The 16,448-nt window shown below is 38.8% G+C and overlaps 1 protein-coding gene across 1 annotated transcript in view; it reads right to left on the bottom strand.

Annotated features, from left to right (window-relative positions):
• The window catches only part of EIF2AK3 (eukaryotic translation initiation factor 2 alpha kinase 3), a 67,447-nt gene that overhangs the window by 38,430 nt on the left and 12,569 nt on the right, over window positions 1-16,448 (bottom strand). The window lies entirely within an intron of this gene.

Here is a 16,448-nt window from a genome sequence, read left to right as displayed (position 1 = left end):
TCTCTGCCTTTCTGCCTACTTGTGATCTCTGTCTGTCAAATAAATAAAATAAAAATCTTAAAAAAAAAATCTGATTTTTAATGAACTCTCAAATGGGATCAGTATACTGCCTCATACAGTTTTCACATTATTATCTTATTCTTTGCTTTCTTACTTTGTTTTTTAAAAATTGAAACTTTTCTTTTCATCTTTTGTAGAATGTCCATCTTGAAGCTGTCATTAAGAACCGAGTTAGGTCATTAGTATACATACCCTATGAAAACAGTATGTAGACAATATGATCTCCCATTTTGAGTTAACTATCAGTTAGAAAATCAAGTATTTACTGCTTCCTACCCTTCATCTTATGTTAGGTATTCTTTATTTTATTCACTAGAACAGTAAATTCAAATTATGATACAGTTAAAAAATAGGTATTTCAGTCGTCTGGTCGTATCAACACTAGTTCTAGTTAAGTACAAACAAGGAAAGCAGGTGTGCATCACTAAAAGAGGAAGAGTCGTCAGAGGGTCTGTAGGAAACAGATAAAATTTATTTTTACTTGTTTCCTCTTCCATTAACCACCTCTTTTCTCCTAAAGCAGTAAGAGATCCTTAAGAAACATAATTAAGTGCTGCAAAAACCCCCCAAAACTAAAAAACAAACAAAAAACTGTCAAACTAGTACGGACTACAATTCATCTTTGCTATAAGATGGATTTGCATGCCTCCAAATGTAAAAGAAAACAAAATTTTCCACAATTAAAAGTAAGGTTTAGTGCTCACTTTGGCCACACATATACTAAAAAAAAAAATTATACACGTACATACATATATAAAGATATGTGGTTTAAACAACCAAGAAAATTTGACATGATGGACCATATTGAGAAAAGCTGCCTTGTTTATAAAAGTGAAATCTTCAGCAGCATCAACTCGGTGAGAAAAGTGCAAAACCCAAGGCAATAAAAAAGCCTTCTGATTTAATACTTAATTATCATGTCATATTTCTGGATGATTTTAAAAGCTCACTTTGAAATAGCTGCTCTTTGCTAATTGGCTGCTGATGAGTCATCCCCATGGCTGCTAACCTTTGCACCAATCCTGGTGATGTCTTCCAGGCTGCATATGTGAAAGCAGATGGTGCTTTTCCTTGACAGCCACAAGAAATGCTATATGCACGCCGTTCAGGTAGTGAGATGACATCAGCCCTCACCAAAGCATTACCTCACCCTCCCAGCACAGGAATGAGTCACTCGGAGAGTCAGCTGCAAATCTCTTGGTAGAAAAAAATGTAGGTTACGGTGAAGTGATGCATTTTCACATTCCACTGATTCGTCTCCGTGAGCAGCTGTTTGCTCGGATTCGCTGTTCTGCCTCTCAGGCTAATTGCGTGACTTGCTTCCTCTAGCAGTCATTTTTTTAAAAATATAAATTCTTGTTATTTTATGGGCTTTCCCCCCCCTCTTCCATTTGTTTTTTCCTGTTCATAATTTTAAAATAAAAGGTTGTCGCATTCGTTGGCAAACTCAGTGCCAAAGAGCCAATCAAGATCTTTATCCCTGCAATCGCAAAGCAGTCTGGTAAAATAATTCAATTTCTATTTCTGAACAAAACCTAAATGGCATAATGAATACCAGTGGCACATGTAATCAGGGAGCACTATTTGAAATTAGAGTGTGAAAATAAAAATTCTATTGCTAAGTGACAGAAGGAACTTCAACTGAGAAAAATGTAGGATGTGCTACTACTAAAATGAATATAACCAGCAATAAAAACACAAATTCTTATAACTGTATAAAATACATTTTTAAAATTTGGTTCTTCCTTCTTTTTCTATGTACCCCCACCCCTCATCATGGGCACATGTACTTTTGGGGGTATATCCAACTTTATTTTAACTTATTCTGAACATTCTGAAACATACAAAGTATAAAGAGACAATCCTTCATGCATCTATCACTCAGTTTCAATAAGTAGCAAATTTTGCCAATTGTTTCATCTGTTCTCCATCCACCCAGGACATATATTTGTTTACTAGAATTTTTTTTTTTTTTAGATTTTATTTATTTATTTGAGAGAGAGACAGTGAGAGAGAGCATGAGAGGGGAGAAAGTCAGAGGGAGAAGCAGACTCTCCAAGGAGCAGGGAGCCCGATGTGGGACTCGATCCCAGGACTCTGGGATCATGACCTGAGCTGAAGGCAGTCGCTCAACCAACTGAGCCATCCAGGCACCCGTTTACTAGAATGTTTTAAAGTAAATCCCAGACATCATGCCATTTCACCTATAAATACTTCAGGATTCATTGCTGAGAAGTAACTACCATGTCAATATCACATCTAACAGAACCGAGAGTAATTCCTTAAAATCATCTAATATTTAAATTTCCCTGATTGTCTCAAGCATATACAATTGGTTTGCTCCAACAAGGAATTCAAACTCCATGTATTAAATTTGATTCTTTTCTGCCCTCGTAGGAGCCCCTCTAATTCCCTCTTTTACGCACTGATTTGCTTGAGAAACCAGAATATTATTTATCCGCAGACTGTCCCAGAGTCTGGCTTTTGCATGTCATTTAACTTGTTCCTTTATCCCCTGTATTTTCTTGAAAGTGTGTTTTTAAACCTGAAACTTTGATCTGATGCAGGTTTGGTTTTCTTACAAGATTACTTCATAGGTGGGACACCTGGGTGGTTCAGTCGGTTGAGCGTCTGCCTTCAACTCAGGTCATGATCCCAGGATCCTGGGATCAAGTCCCACATTGCGTTCCTTGCTCACCCAGGAGCCTGCTTCTCCCCTCTGCCTGCTCTGCCTGCCACTCCCTCTGCTGTGCTCTCTGACCCCCCACCCCCTCCAAAAAAGACTACTTCATAGGTGGCACTACACACTTTCTGTTATGTCGAAGGCCAGCAAGCTACAGCTTAGAATCCAAACCTGATCCACTGCCTGTTTTTGTAAGTAAAGCCTTATAGGGCGACAGTCATACCCATTTACTTATGTATTGTCTGACTGCTTTCCCCCACAACTACATAGACCATCAGGCCCACAAAGCCCAAGATACTCACTGTCTAGCCCTTTACAGAAAAAGTTTGCCAACCTCTGAGTGATGTCATATTTGTTACTATTAATCAGTAGATTTGGGGAAGTCAGCCTGATCTCTCCATTTTAAAGTGTTCCATCACCTTTTCGCCATCTGACTATCAGTTGATGACCTACTATTTCAGTTAAGGAACAAAACCATGACATCTAATTCTATATCTTCCTGCATTTATTAGTGAGAGTTTTTCTATAAACAAGAAGTTTCTCTCCTGTAGCCTTGGAAGCTAGATTTATATACACTATTATTTTCTCAAGGGGTGATTCAGATGTTAAATCCTTTCAAATCTAAAGAGTTGCATCCAGTGTTCCCTGACCAGGAGAGAGGGAAAAAGAATATGCTGGTCCTGAGAGATACAAAAGCCAAGTCCCAAGTACAAGCTAAGAAGCAATAAAGTTAAAAGGGAAGAGAAGGTGAACAAAAGGGGTCATAAACAGCATGTGGTAAGACTCAGACTTGTCAAGAGTACAGATAAGGAAGAAGGAACAAAGGCTATGAGAAAGGACAGGAAAAAACTATTCTAGAATATTCACTAAAGGGGCACATCTCAAGAACTTGTCCCACCTCAAGAACTCTAAGCATCTCTAGAATAACACAAGAGTTGATGCTTCCAATGATAATCTCAAGGAATAAAAAGATAAAATTCACGAAGACTGGGAAGATGTAAAGTACAAGAAAAACATTCCACTGGAAGTGTTAAATTGTTGACTTTTTTATTAGATGGAAATCCTCTTTTCCCTGAATAATTACTTTCCTGGCCATGCTAGCTGTTTTGCTAACATGGGGCCACAGCAGGCATCCAACAAATGAAATGGAGCTGTGTGCACATGGTAATGAGCGCACCTCATCCAGCTTCATTTCTGGGTCCCTGACTCTGCATGCCACTTGCTGTGTGACCTTGGACAAAACCAACACTACACTGTTTTATAAAACTCCCCACACTGGGGCGCCTGGGTGGCTCAGTGGGTTAAAGCCTCTGCCTTCATGATCCCAGGACTCTGGGATTGAGCCCCACATCAGGCTCTCTGCTCAGCAGGAAGCCTGCTTCCTCCATTCTCTTTCTCTTCCTGTATCTCTGCCTACTTGTGATCTCTGTCGAATAAATAAATAAAATCTTAAAAACAAAAAACCTCCCCACGTTAACTTACTGTACTTGATCCTCAAATTCAATTTCCATGGCTATTTTTTTTAAGATTTTTTTTTAAAAGATTTATTTATTTATTTATTTGACAGAGAGAGAGAGCGATCACAACTAGACAGAGAGGCAGGCAGAGAGAGAGAGAGGGAAGCAGGATCCCTGCTGAGCAGAGAGCCTGATGCGGGACTCGATCCCAGGAACCTGAGATCATGACCTGAGCCGAAGGCAGCGGCTTAACCCACTGAGCCACCCAGGCGCCCTTTTTTTAAGATTTTATTTATTTATTTGAAACAGAGAGAGTGAGCGAGCACAAGGGGAGAGAAGGGCAGAGGGAGAGGGAGAACCAGACTCCCTGCTGAGCATGGAACCCAACACGGGGCTCAATTCCAGGACCTTGAGATCAGGACCTGAGCCAAAGTCAGACACTTAATGGACTGAGCCATCCAGCTGCCCCTCCAAGGCTATTTTAAAAGGTGTGTCTTTTGGTCCCCAGACAGTTGATGTTTCTACCTCTCTGGGGATCCATAGGCCTCCTGCTTTTCTCCACTCCTATCCCTGTTGTCCCAATTCCTCCGAGGTCAGAACAGAAAGGGATTTTGACATTCTCTGGAATTAAATTAAGACCAAAGGAGGATTTAGGAGTGACTTAAGAACAGGTACAGAAAGGAAGAACTGGAGTATTTTTACATAAGGTGAGTTCTGAGTGACTGAGAGAGCTCTCAGGCAGAGACGTTAAGGAGGCATTTGCCTGTACAGGTCTGCAGCTCAGAGGAAAGATCTGGGCTGAAGAGAAAAATAAGAATTGCTGCTGTCATAGGAACAGAGACACAATCTCCTTGAAAGAGAATAGGGTGAGAAGGTGACCTATACCCAAACTTCTAGAATTCTAAAATTAAAAATTCTGGCAGAATGATGAGTCAGAGAAAAAAAAAGTGCTTCAAGTGATTGGTTTTAGTAGAATTTTAGGAACTTTCCTATTTTCTTCCAGGTTGCCCCAACTGCTAGTTGGTGTGAATACTTTGCAAAGGTTTGTAAATATAAATACTTCCACAGTTAGAGATAACTGGCTTGTAATACAAATGCCTCACAAGGAAACCATCTGATTCATCACAGTCTCATGGAAAGTCTCAAAGCAGAAGAGAATGTCAAGAAACCCTTTCCATTTTGAATGTGGAGGAATCTCTCCCACTTAAAATCTTTCATTCATTGGCTTCCAATGGCTCAGGATAAAATCCAAAATACTCAACACAGCTTCCTAGGCCCTGTTATTAGCTGGTCCTGGCCTCCCTTAACAGGCTCATCTCTCCTACCATCCCCCAGCCCGCACGCTTGTTGCCATCCTCCGGTAATTCTCACCTCCAAGGCCTCCACACAGGCCATTTCCTCTCCCAGAGCAGTCTTTCCCTGCTGCTCTGCCCATCTCTTGCCTGGGCAGCTTCTTCTCCTCATGGGATCTCGATTGTAAACACTGTCTCTTCTGAGAAGGCTTCTCTGGCCTCCTATCTACATAGGCCAGGCCTCCTTGCTAAGTCTCTTCATTCCACCCATGCATGTGGCCGTTTCTACAACTACATTATTTACATTGTAATTATTCAAGCTGGCTCCACATGATGCCATGTGAGTTCCACAAGGGCAAGGATCACATGTGTCCTGGGCAAGGCTGTACAGTGCACAGTCCTGTCAGACTCCCACCCCACTAAAGAGGGGTTCCATTTGGGATGTGTTAAGTTCAGGTACCTTTGACCCCCCCACTAGGGATGTCTAAGAGGCATTAAGTGCTCACGATATGCTAAGCAGCATGCTACGTCTGCTATATACATGACATCTTTCAGCAAATCTGGGTAAAGCACATTAAGAATTATAACTATTATTATAGAAAATGCAAATACATAAGTACTGAAGTATTTCAAAAAGCATGAAGCACTGTTGTTCAAGATACTGAATGAAGCCACTCTGGGCAGAACACATGAGAGAGGAGAAGAGAGGACGAGGGACAGGCCCAGAGCTCAAAGTCTGGCCAGCTCCGGAAGGACCCAGCAGGGAATGGTAAGCAAGTTGAACCTTATTTTTAAATGTAATAGGGAACCACTGGGGGGCTTTAGGCAGAGGAGAAACAGGTTGATGTAGTCTTTTAACATCATTCAGATGGCAGCATGGAGACTGATGATAGCAGACAACAGAGGAAATAAGGGAGCAACTGGGAGGCCTGTGCAGTGGTCCAAGGGAGGTGGTGGGGGCTTGCATCACGAGGAGCAATGGTGCTGAAGAGAGTAAATGGATCGATGGTGTGTTTTGGAGGGAGAGCAAAGGGACTTGTTAATGGAGCAAGTCTGGAAGACAATGAAATGAAAGGAACTCAAGGATGACTTGTAGGTTTCACCTAAGCCACAGGGAAGACTGAGACTGAGGTTGCAGATACTGATTTGATGTGACTTTTAAACCTCCCTCTACACAGAGATGTGAAGTCAGCTATCAGCTCTATCAGCAGAGATGTATCTGGGGTGTCAACAGCACACAGGTTCTATTTAAATCCAAGAGCCCAGAGATCATAATTTATTAACCAGTATCCTTTTGAAATACAAAAAATGTTCATCATAGTGTTATTCATGATTTAGAATTTTAAAACAACCTATAACCAACAACCTTTTAAGGAACATACAAGTTGTTTCTAAATTTTAAAATTATGAATAACGCTATGATGAACATCTTTTATATTACAGATTCTTTTTTTAGGAAAGACTGTCAGAAAAGGAACTCCCGGGAATTTCCCCCCAATGTATGGATTTCTTTTTAATTATAATTTGAAATAATTTTAGATTGAGAGAAAAGTTGCAAATTAGTACAAAGAGTTTCTATAAACCTTTCATCTAGCTTCCCCTAATGTTACCATCTTGAAATTTAGAAAGTGGAAGAATGCCATTAATAAATTATAGACTGTATTTAAATTTCACGAGTATTTTCACTAATGTCCTTTTTCTGGTCCAGGATCCAGTCTAGGGTTACATATTGTATTTTCATATTTTTCTGTTTCCTACAATCTGTGACAGTTCCTTAGTCCTGCTGTTGTTCAAAGCCTTAAGGCTTTGCAGACCTTAAGGCTTTTGCAGAGCACCAGTTAGGTGTTTTGTAGAATGTCTCTAAATGTGATTTTGCCCAATGGTTTTTCATGATTAGATTGAAGTTATGCATTTTTGTCAAGAAAACAACAGGAGTGATGTTGTACCCTTCTCACTGCATTGTATCAGGAGGCTCCTAAGGATGATAAGTCTTCTTTTCGTTGATGTTAACCTTGATCACGTGGTTAAGGAGATGTCTGGTATCTACTGGGTTTCCCCACTGTACAATTCCTTTTTTCCCTTGGAAAGAATAAATATTTGGATGATGGGAGATTTTTTAAGACTATGAAAAAAAAAAAAGCATGAAGCATCAGAAAGAGGACAAGGACTTGTCCAAAGATCTAGGTTTGAGTCGTGGCTTTATCATATCAGACAGATCTCTGACCCATTTTGAGCCCTAATTTTGTCATCTGAAAAACAGGATCTAATAAGAATATTTATTTTATGGGGCACCTGGGTGGCTCAGTAGATTAAGTGTCTGACTCTTGATTTCAACTCAGGTCATGATCTGAGTCTTGAGATTAAGCCCTGAGTTGGGCTCCACACAGGGTGTGGAGCTTGCTTAGGATCCTCAACCCCTCTTCACATGCACGCTCTCTCTAAAATAACATTTAAAAAGAATATTTTACAAGGTTATGTAAAGATTAAATAAGAATGGCTTTGGTATCACTTTATGCACTATAAAATAATAATCAGGGGCGCCTGGGTGGCTCAGTGGGTTAAAGCCTCTGCCTTCGGCTCAGGTCATAATCTCAGGGTCCTGGGATCGAGCCCCGCATCGGGCTCTCTGCTCTGCGGGGAGTCTGCTTCCCTCTCTCTCTGCCTGCCTCTCTGCCTACTTGTGATCTCTCTGTCAAATAAATAAATAAAATCTTTAAAAAATAATAATAATAATAATCAAACAAAAGTTGTTATGTATATGTAATGCTACTCTGAATCTCTAACATAATCCATATGTATATGCATATATATGTATACTTATTAAAGAAAAAATGTTTAAAACAAAAATATAAACTCTTCATTTGAGTAGTTATGAATTCATCATGAACCTTCCTTTATTCTCTACAAGGTAACTTCAGAAAGTAACTATGGTTCATGAACACCAAATTTCAAAAATTGCAAAAAAAGCTTTTAGCATTTAAATGGCTTCTCCAAAAGTAAATTTAAGGAGAAAGCAGAAAGCTTAACTATGCCATATCAATTATTTCTTTCCCAACCCTGGATTTACAACACCCCTTTAAACACAAAGCCTCAAAGGTAAATAAAGATGAATTCAATGTAAGAATTAAATACACCAAACTGTACCAGTCTTGATTTACCAGAAATCTCTATCAATCCTAAAATGTTCCTTTATCACGTAGAAGTTCTAAAGGATGTAAACTACTTTATTTATCTCAAAGATGAACAATATTAAAATTAACAGGCATATTTTTGTATATTTTGTTTCCTTAAAAATGATACACTGTGTATTCAATATAAAATGGTTAACTTTTAATAAACAAAAACCAGTAAGTGACTAGATGACTAGATGCCAGAATTGACTTCTTGTGACTTTAAGGGGAAAAAAAATGTTCTAGCACTGTGCTAAGGAAATACTTTTTTTATTTCCCAGAAAACCTTGAAATTATCATGATAGGGAGAATAAAGAAAGCTTTTCTGCTGAAAGTAAAGTGTTCCTGGGAATCATACCTCACAAACTAAGGAAGGGGGCACGGTTATCTACTACTAGATGATTGAACGTGAGGGATTATGAGGTCTTTCAGTAGATCTGGGTATTAGAGAAGGCGTCCCACGTGATGTGCTAAAGAGGAAATGTAGACTTTTTTTTTTTTTTCTTAAAAAGGAAATGCTGAAGAAAAAACAAATCCTGAAGCCTTTTGGTTATTTCTTGTCACCAAAGATTGTGAATTAACACCCAGAGCAGTGAGATGCCAAGGAGATAATGACTATTTCATTCATTCCTTTTTTTTTTTAATCAAAGATTTTATTTATTTATTTATTTGAGAGAGATTGAGAGAGAGAGAGAGAGAGAGAGACTGAGAGGGAACACAAGCAGGGGGAGTGGGAGAGACAGAAGCAGGCTTCCAGCAGAGTAGGGAGCCCGATGTGGGACTTGATCCCAGGACCCTGGGATCATGACCTGAGCCCACGGCAGATGATTAACGACTGAGCCACCCGGGCACCCCTGAGCCACCCAGGCGCCCCTATTTCATTCTTTCTTTTCTCAAACTACAATCGACCTATAGAACAAAATACCTAAAGGAGTATTGAGGTAAAAGTTAGTTTTAGGCATAATTTTCACATTCACGATGAAAAACACCGATTTTAGTAACTTCCTCTCCCTTCATTTAGATCATTATACATTCATGAAGTAGGTAATATGCATGCAAAGTCAATTTCCTAAAAAATAAGGTCAAATCAATTTCTCATTTAGCAATATGCATGCTAGAGTAAACTGGTTTAGTTCACAGCAATGCTTTCACCCATGCTAAGGGATTAATAAAACAAAATTAAATCAAAGCACTCTTTCATTTCTATAATTAAAAGAAAAGCAATTAACCTAAGCAATTATTTACATATTGCATTGCTACATGACTAAATTGAGAGTGACTTTTCCAAATATATCGCAATCTTCAAGGATAGATCCAAGCCCAAAATGTGCTGGTTTATGTACAAATGAAAAAATACAAAATGACCAGACACCTTTCAGTGTAAATTAGAGAATCTTTAAAAGAGATTACGGATCTTCTCTTAATAAAAGCACTACCCTAACCGTCTACTAATGAATTCTTTGTGAGCAAATCAAGTTAACCATTAAGAGTATACCCTTTTCAAAGGCTCTCCTCACCCCCACCTATGAAGGCCCTTCTCAATGAATGCAGTCTGATGAGGGGTGAGGAAGAGGCTGGAAAGCTCTAGCATCATAGTTGTCTGTTTCTGCACCTGTCTGAAACAGAAAGGCGGTGTCCCTAGGGGAGAAACATGCCGAAAATAAAACAAAACCCCAAACTCTAACTATAGACTTATAATAGAGTTGTTTGTTCTTTTTAAGAGGGGGAAGAATAAGGCATTTTAACAGAAAACTGAAACAAAAAACAAATATGGTATCTCTAAAGATATAGGTATTATCTAAGGACAAACTATTTACATGTATATAACATGCATTCTAAATAAAGATAAGGAAGGTCTCAGTGTGTTTAGGAATGTGCTCCAAACACAGAAAAGTGGATAGTTCAAGAATATTATATCTACTTAGATTTGAAGTGTGATCCAAATGTCACCCACAGACCCCAAAGAAAAACTATGCCAATATGTTACAAAACAAAATTTTAAGACAACCAAGGAGAGGCGCCTGGGTGGCTCAGTTGGTTAAGTGTCTGCTTTTGTCTCAGGTTTCGATTCTGGGGTCCTGGGTTCAAGCCCCACACCAGGCTTCCTGCTCAATGGGGAGTCTGCTTCTCCCTCTGCCCCTCCCACTGCTGATACAAACACACACACATACTCGCTCGCTCTCTCTTTCCCTCAAATAAATAAATAAAATCTCTCTCTCTCTCAAATAAATAAATAAAATCTTAAAAATAAGAACCAATTAAGAACCACAGCCAAACCTCCTCAATGCTTTTTCTAGGCTTAATCTGCATATAAATTACCAGAGGAAAGCAAATCAGATTTCACCTCAGGTGGTCTTTTCAAAAATTAAAAACAAAATACTTAGCTACTATTATGTAAATATTAGGCTTAAAACCTAGGGCACATCTGTTACAGCTAATGGAGTAAACGTACACACACACACACACACACACACACACACACACACACAGAGTTTTAGCTTGGTTTATTATCATTATTCTTTTTTTTTTTAAGGTTTTTTTTTTTTTAAGATTTTATTTATTTATTTGACAGACAGAGATCACAAGTAGGCAGAGAGGCAGGCAGAGAGAGAGAGAGGAGAAAGCAGGCTCCCTGCTGAGCAGAGAGCCCAATGTGGGGCTCGATCCGGGGACCCTGGGATCATGACCTGAGTTGAAGGCAGAGGCTTTAACCCACTGAGCCACCCAGGCGCCGCTATTATCATTATTCTTTTGAGGAAGTTTGTAAATACCTAATCAAGAGGAAAGAGTGGCAAATCAGATCTGTGTCCCAAGACACCTCAACCTTCCAACATCAAACTGTTCTAAATATAATATAAAATGCTTGTTTAATGAAACCATCAATCTCTCTTATCCTCTAGGAATTTATTTTTTCATTGACATAATCAAAACACCATTAAAGCAACATAATACACTATTATATATGCTTTTGGATCAGAGAAGGTTAAAGATCGTATCAGAACAGGCCAGGAGGCAGTAACATATGCACCTAATGGTAATTTCTAATGAATTGAGTGCTTCATTTTTTAAAAGAATCCTTAAATGTAGTTTAAAAAAAAGAAGGGGGAGTTGAAAACTCCCTCTAGATAATTTACTTACATGTATCATGTATCTGATGGTACTTGATCCCTGAAGTTGCAACAATCTTTAAGATTTAGTACAATCCCTTAATTTTACAGAGAAGGAAATTAAAGCTCTATTGAACTGAAGGATTTAACTGCGCCATCTAGTCAGTTAATGGAAGAACCCTAACATTCTAGAACTCAAGACCCTGAATCCCAGCTCCTCCTCCACAATCCTACACAGTGTAAGAAGTTCCTGTGTGGCTTTATTTTATTATTTCAGCAAAAGTACATGTGACTCATCAGCAATTGCTCTATCATTAATAACTTAAATTTTTTAAAAAGAATTTATTTATTTATTTGAGAGAAAAAGAAAGATAGCGAGAGAAAGTATGAGCAGGGGCAGGGGAGAGGGGAGGGAGAAGCAGGTTCCCCACTGAGCAGGGAGCCTAAACCAGCACTGGATCCCAGGACCCTGTGGGATCATGATCTGAGCCAAAGGCAGATGCCCAATTAACTGAGCCACCCAAGCGCCCCAGTAACTTAAAAATTTTTATACAGTTGGGGCACCTGGCTGGATCAGTTGAAAGAGCATGCAACTCTTGATCTTGGGGTTGTGATTCAAACCCCATGGGGGGGTGGAGATTACTCAATAAATAAAAAAAAAATTATTACACAGTCTATCTAATCCTTTTCATTAGATTAATAAGTGGCTTTACTAATTGTTCCACAGGGACTATATCTTCCCTGACCTTCTAGGTTTTATCTGTTTCATCTTCATAGCACTCCTGATGAAAGCATGGAAAGAGCAATATTCTAATACAGAGGCCCCACGTGGAGCCATGGATCTACCTACTGTCATCTGGGTGGTTTTGCCTTTATCTCTGTACCAAACACTGGGCTTCAGACAGAGAAAATTAACTATTTCTCACAAAAAGTTAGGGACCTTCATAAAATACCAGATCAGATGCATTTAAAAAGGTAATATATGCATCATATTCAGGGCATTTCAAATAGCAATTTTTGATCTTCTTTCTGTGGTATTTTAAGATTTTATTTATTTATTTGAGAGAGTGAGAGAGAGAGAGAGAGTTAGAGAATGAGCAGGGAGGAGGGGCAGAGGGAGAGGGAGAAACAAACTCCCTGCTGAGCAGGGAACCCAACTTGGTGCTCCATCCCAGGACCCTGGGATCGTGACCTGAGCTGAAGGCAGACACATAACCGATTGAGCCACCCACACGTCCTTTTTGTAGTATTTTGTCCAACTTCTGAACACAACTTGTAGATGCTGAGCAATGCACACCTTGCTGAGGAACAGATGACTCAAGCTCACAATACATTCCTGTTCATCTTACACAAATATTCTTATAATATTTCTATCCCATACTAGATCAGCAATTCTCAAACTGTGGTCTGCATATGCTTTTAGAGGTGCAGAGTCAAGAAGCTTTGCTACTAAGGTGTTATTTGCTTTCTTACTGCAGTGATATTTGCACTGAGGATATAAAAGCAATGGTGACTAGAGGCGCCTGGGTGGTTCAGGCGGTTAAGCGTCTGACTCCTGATCTCAGCTCAGGTCTTGATCTCAGGGTCATGTTAAAGCCCCAGTGCTGGGCTCCATGCCCTACTTAAAAAAAAAAAAAAAGAAAGAAAGAAAAGAAAAAGAAAAAGCAATGGTGACTAAAACTGCTGGTGCCTTAGCAAAAAAATCAAGAGAATCAAGCACCAAACTAGCAGTCACTGTACTTTTCACTGGATATACTCACAGCAAGAAGAAGAAAAAAAAAAAAAAAGAAAATGGAAAGAGAAAAGTTTCCCTTAAGAATGTTCTGATGAAGCAATAGAAAGTATTAATTTCATTCTTTTGGGACCTGAGCACACATCTTTTTACTCTTCTGGCATGGCCACAGAGGAAGTACGCACCAGCACCCTGCCACATACCGAATGAAACACATCTTGTGTGGTCGAGTTGTGAACTGTCTGTTCACAGAGCTCTGTTTCTACTTAAAAAACTGAGGGGAAAAAGATGTTTATGAGACTTGGGTATCTGTCAGGTATTTTTTCAAAAATACACAAAGTCACCCTCTCACTTGAAGGAAAACAACAGATTATATTTGTGATAAAATTCAAGTTTTCAAGTGAAAATTAGAATTTGGGAAAACCTCTCCCTACCAGTGTGAGCTCAACAGTTTCCCAGGACTTATAGACTTCTCTGATGAGATCAGTGGTAATAATAGCAAATTTGATTTTTAAAATATTCTACCAAGAAACAGGTCAACATCTGTAAGATCTGTATAACTTGTTGAATCAACATTTATCAAATGATGTTAGAACATCATACATGAGTAAAAGGCAAGACAGACATATGGATGTTGATGTAACAGAGTACAGAATGTTCACTGATATGGTTTCAGATCCAAAAGTGCAACTAACCTTTAAGAAATTTCCACTTGTTTTGGTATAGTATCAAAAAAGAATGATCCAATCATTCTGAAAAGGTTTCTAAAATACATCTTCCTTTTCTAACTACATATATGCATGTGCCTTCTTCATATAGTTCAACCAAAACAACAACGCAACGCATTGAATGCAGAAGCAGATATGAAAACCGTCTTCTTCTATTAAACTAGAAACTAAAGAGCTTTATAAAAGTATAAAACAATGCCACCACTCTTCTCACTAAAATATTTTTAAACGAGAAAAAATTCTTCATAAAAATATGTTTTTATGCTATCATCAATGGGTTCATTTTTTTAAATGATTTAATAACAAGTCTTTAAAATTTCTTTTTTAATCTCCAACATGATTTAAGTCTAGATAGACAAAACCTATAGAAAAAGCTCTTTGGAACTCTCCACAATTTTTAAGAATGGAAAGGGTCCTGGGACATAACAGTCTGAGCCCTGCTCTACTAGATGAGCAGTCTGAGTTTGTAATGCGGAGGTATACCCACAATGGGGAGATGGCCCCAGAGCAGGCAGAATGGAGCAGTCAGGCAAGCCCGGGTTCAGCTGCAGCTTTATCATCCAGCCGGTCTGCAATTTCAAGCAGATAATGTCTCTGAGCTTCTGTTTCCTCTTCTACAAAATGATACCAACACATCAACCTCAGGAGGATCTTTACGAGGATTATACTGTGTGTAAAGTACATAAGGTGTATCTTACAACTCCGAAAACAGTGTTGTTTCAAGAAATGGTCTCAAGAACCTGGGGCAGCAGTAAAGTCTAGTAAACCTATCATGTTACCCCAGAGGGTCAGTATCTTTAGATTTTCTATTTTTTTCCCATAAAATAGAAAATGAAAATCTGGATAATGCAAAGAGGCCTCAGGATTCTTCTCCTGCATGGAAGGCGGCCAGTGAGCTTTTCATTTATTGTGTAAGAGTGACACAATGAAACTTCACGAATATACTTGAGATTCAACATTTCACAAGTGTTCTAGCCAAAGGATCTGGGGTTTGCAGTGGGTGGAAAGGAGGGCACTTAAAACAAGAGAGCCCTAATAAACCACAGAAAATGGTATGGACTAGGAACAATGAGAAAGTTGAACTGTACTTAAAAAAATGGCTAACATATTTTAAACACACTCAATAGCACTCAAGATATTACAACTATTTGCATCTACTTTGTCAAACCATGCAATTTATCTTTTGTTCATGTGTCTATTTTACTTTGCAAACACACACATGCTTTGTACCACTAAGACACACCATAATATTACCTCATATGTAAACAGCTTATAATCTTCTGATTTTGTTGATCATCTTTTTTATCTAGTTTAAAAAATAAAGTAAAACATGCATACCCAAGCATAATCCCAGCAGAACACAAATCAATGAATGTTTAGCTTAAATGGCAATTCATCTGAATATTATACCTGATTCAAATTTATTAATGTAATTTACAATAAAATTGCTATTTATATTAATTTATATTAATAACTCACAATACAACAGAAGTTCAGTATTCTTCACAGATATTTTCAGCAAACTGTATAGTTTGATAAATAGTAAGTACTTTGAAAGCCTTGTCAGGGCTTAGCATACACAGAGGTGGGCAGTGCTGTTTCCCTAAGAACCTGCCTGGGTGCTCTAGGAAAGCATCCAGGCTGAGTTTACAGAAGAGCAGATGGGGTACTGGTAGCAGTATTCCCATTAGAAAATTCCATCACCACTAATCAGGTCATTCTTAAGTCCCTCATGTTAGGTTTTGTCTTTTTCAAAGTTGATACCAACTGGAAAGCTTTTAGTTTAGTTCTGTTTTTAAGTAGGCTCCATACCCAGCATGGAGCCCAATGCAGGGCTTGAACTCATGACCCTGAGATCAAGACCTGAGCTGAGATAAAGAGTTGGATGCTTCTCTGACTAAGCCACCCAGTGGCCCCTAGAAAACTTTCTGAAAGGGAACAACTGATGATGAAAGAAAAAGAAAAGAAAAAAAAAAAAAGAACACCCAGAGAGAGTGTCCCAGAGGAACAGACTGGTTAGATGGAAGGCTGAGGGTATTCTGGAAAATAGAGGTGACAGCTTCCATGTTAGCAGTTACAACTCAAAAGAGGGACTTACTTAGTTTAATGACTTAAACTAGAGAATAAGGCTCTAGAAGAGGATAGAAACTTCATCTGTCAGAGTCAAGATAAAAGGTGAGAAAAATAAACTCTTGTTTAACCCATCCTGAACCTCAACA

This window comes from Lontra canadensis, unplaced genomic scaffold (assembly GCF_010015895.1).
Source record: "Lontra canadensis isolate GAN:19392208 unplaced genomic scaffold, GSC_riverotter_1.0 scaffold71, whole genome shotgun sequence".
In the NCBI taxonomy this organism is placed as follows: Eukaryota; Metazoa; Chordata; class Mammalia; order Carnivora; family Mustelidae; genus Lontra; species Lontra canadensis.
The sequence above is the reverse complement of the archived record's forward strand: the minus strand, read 5'-3'. Positions and strand labels throughout refer to the sequence as shown.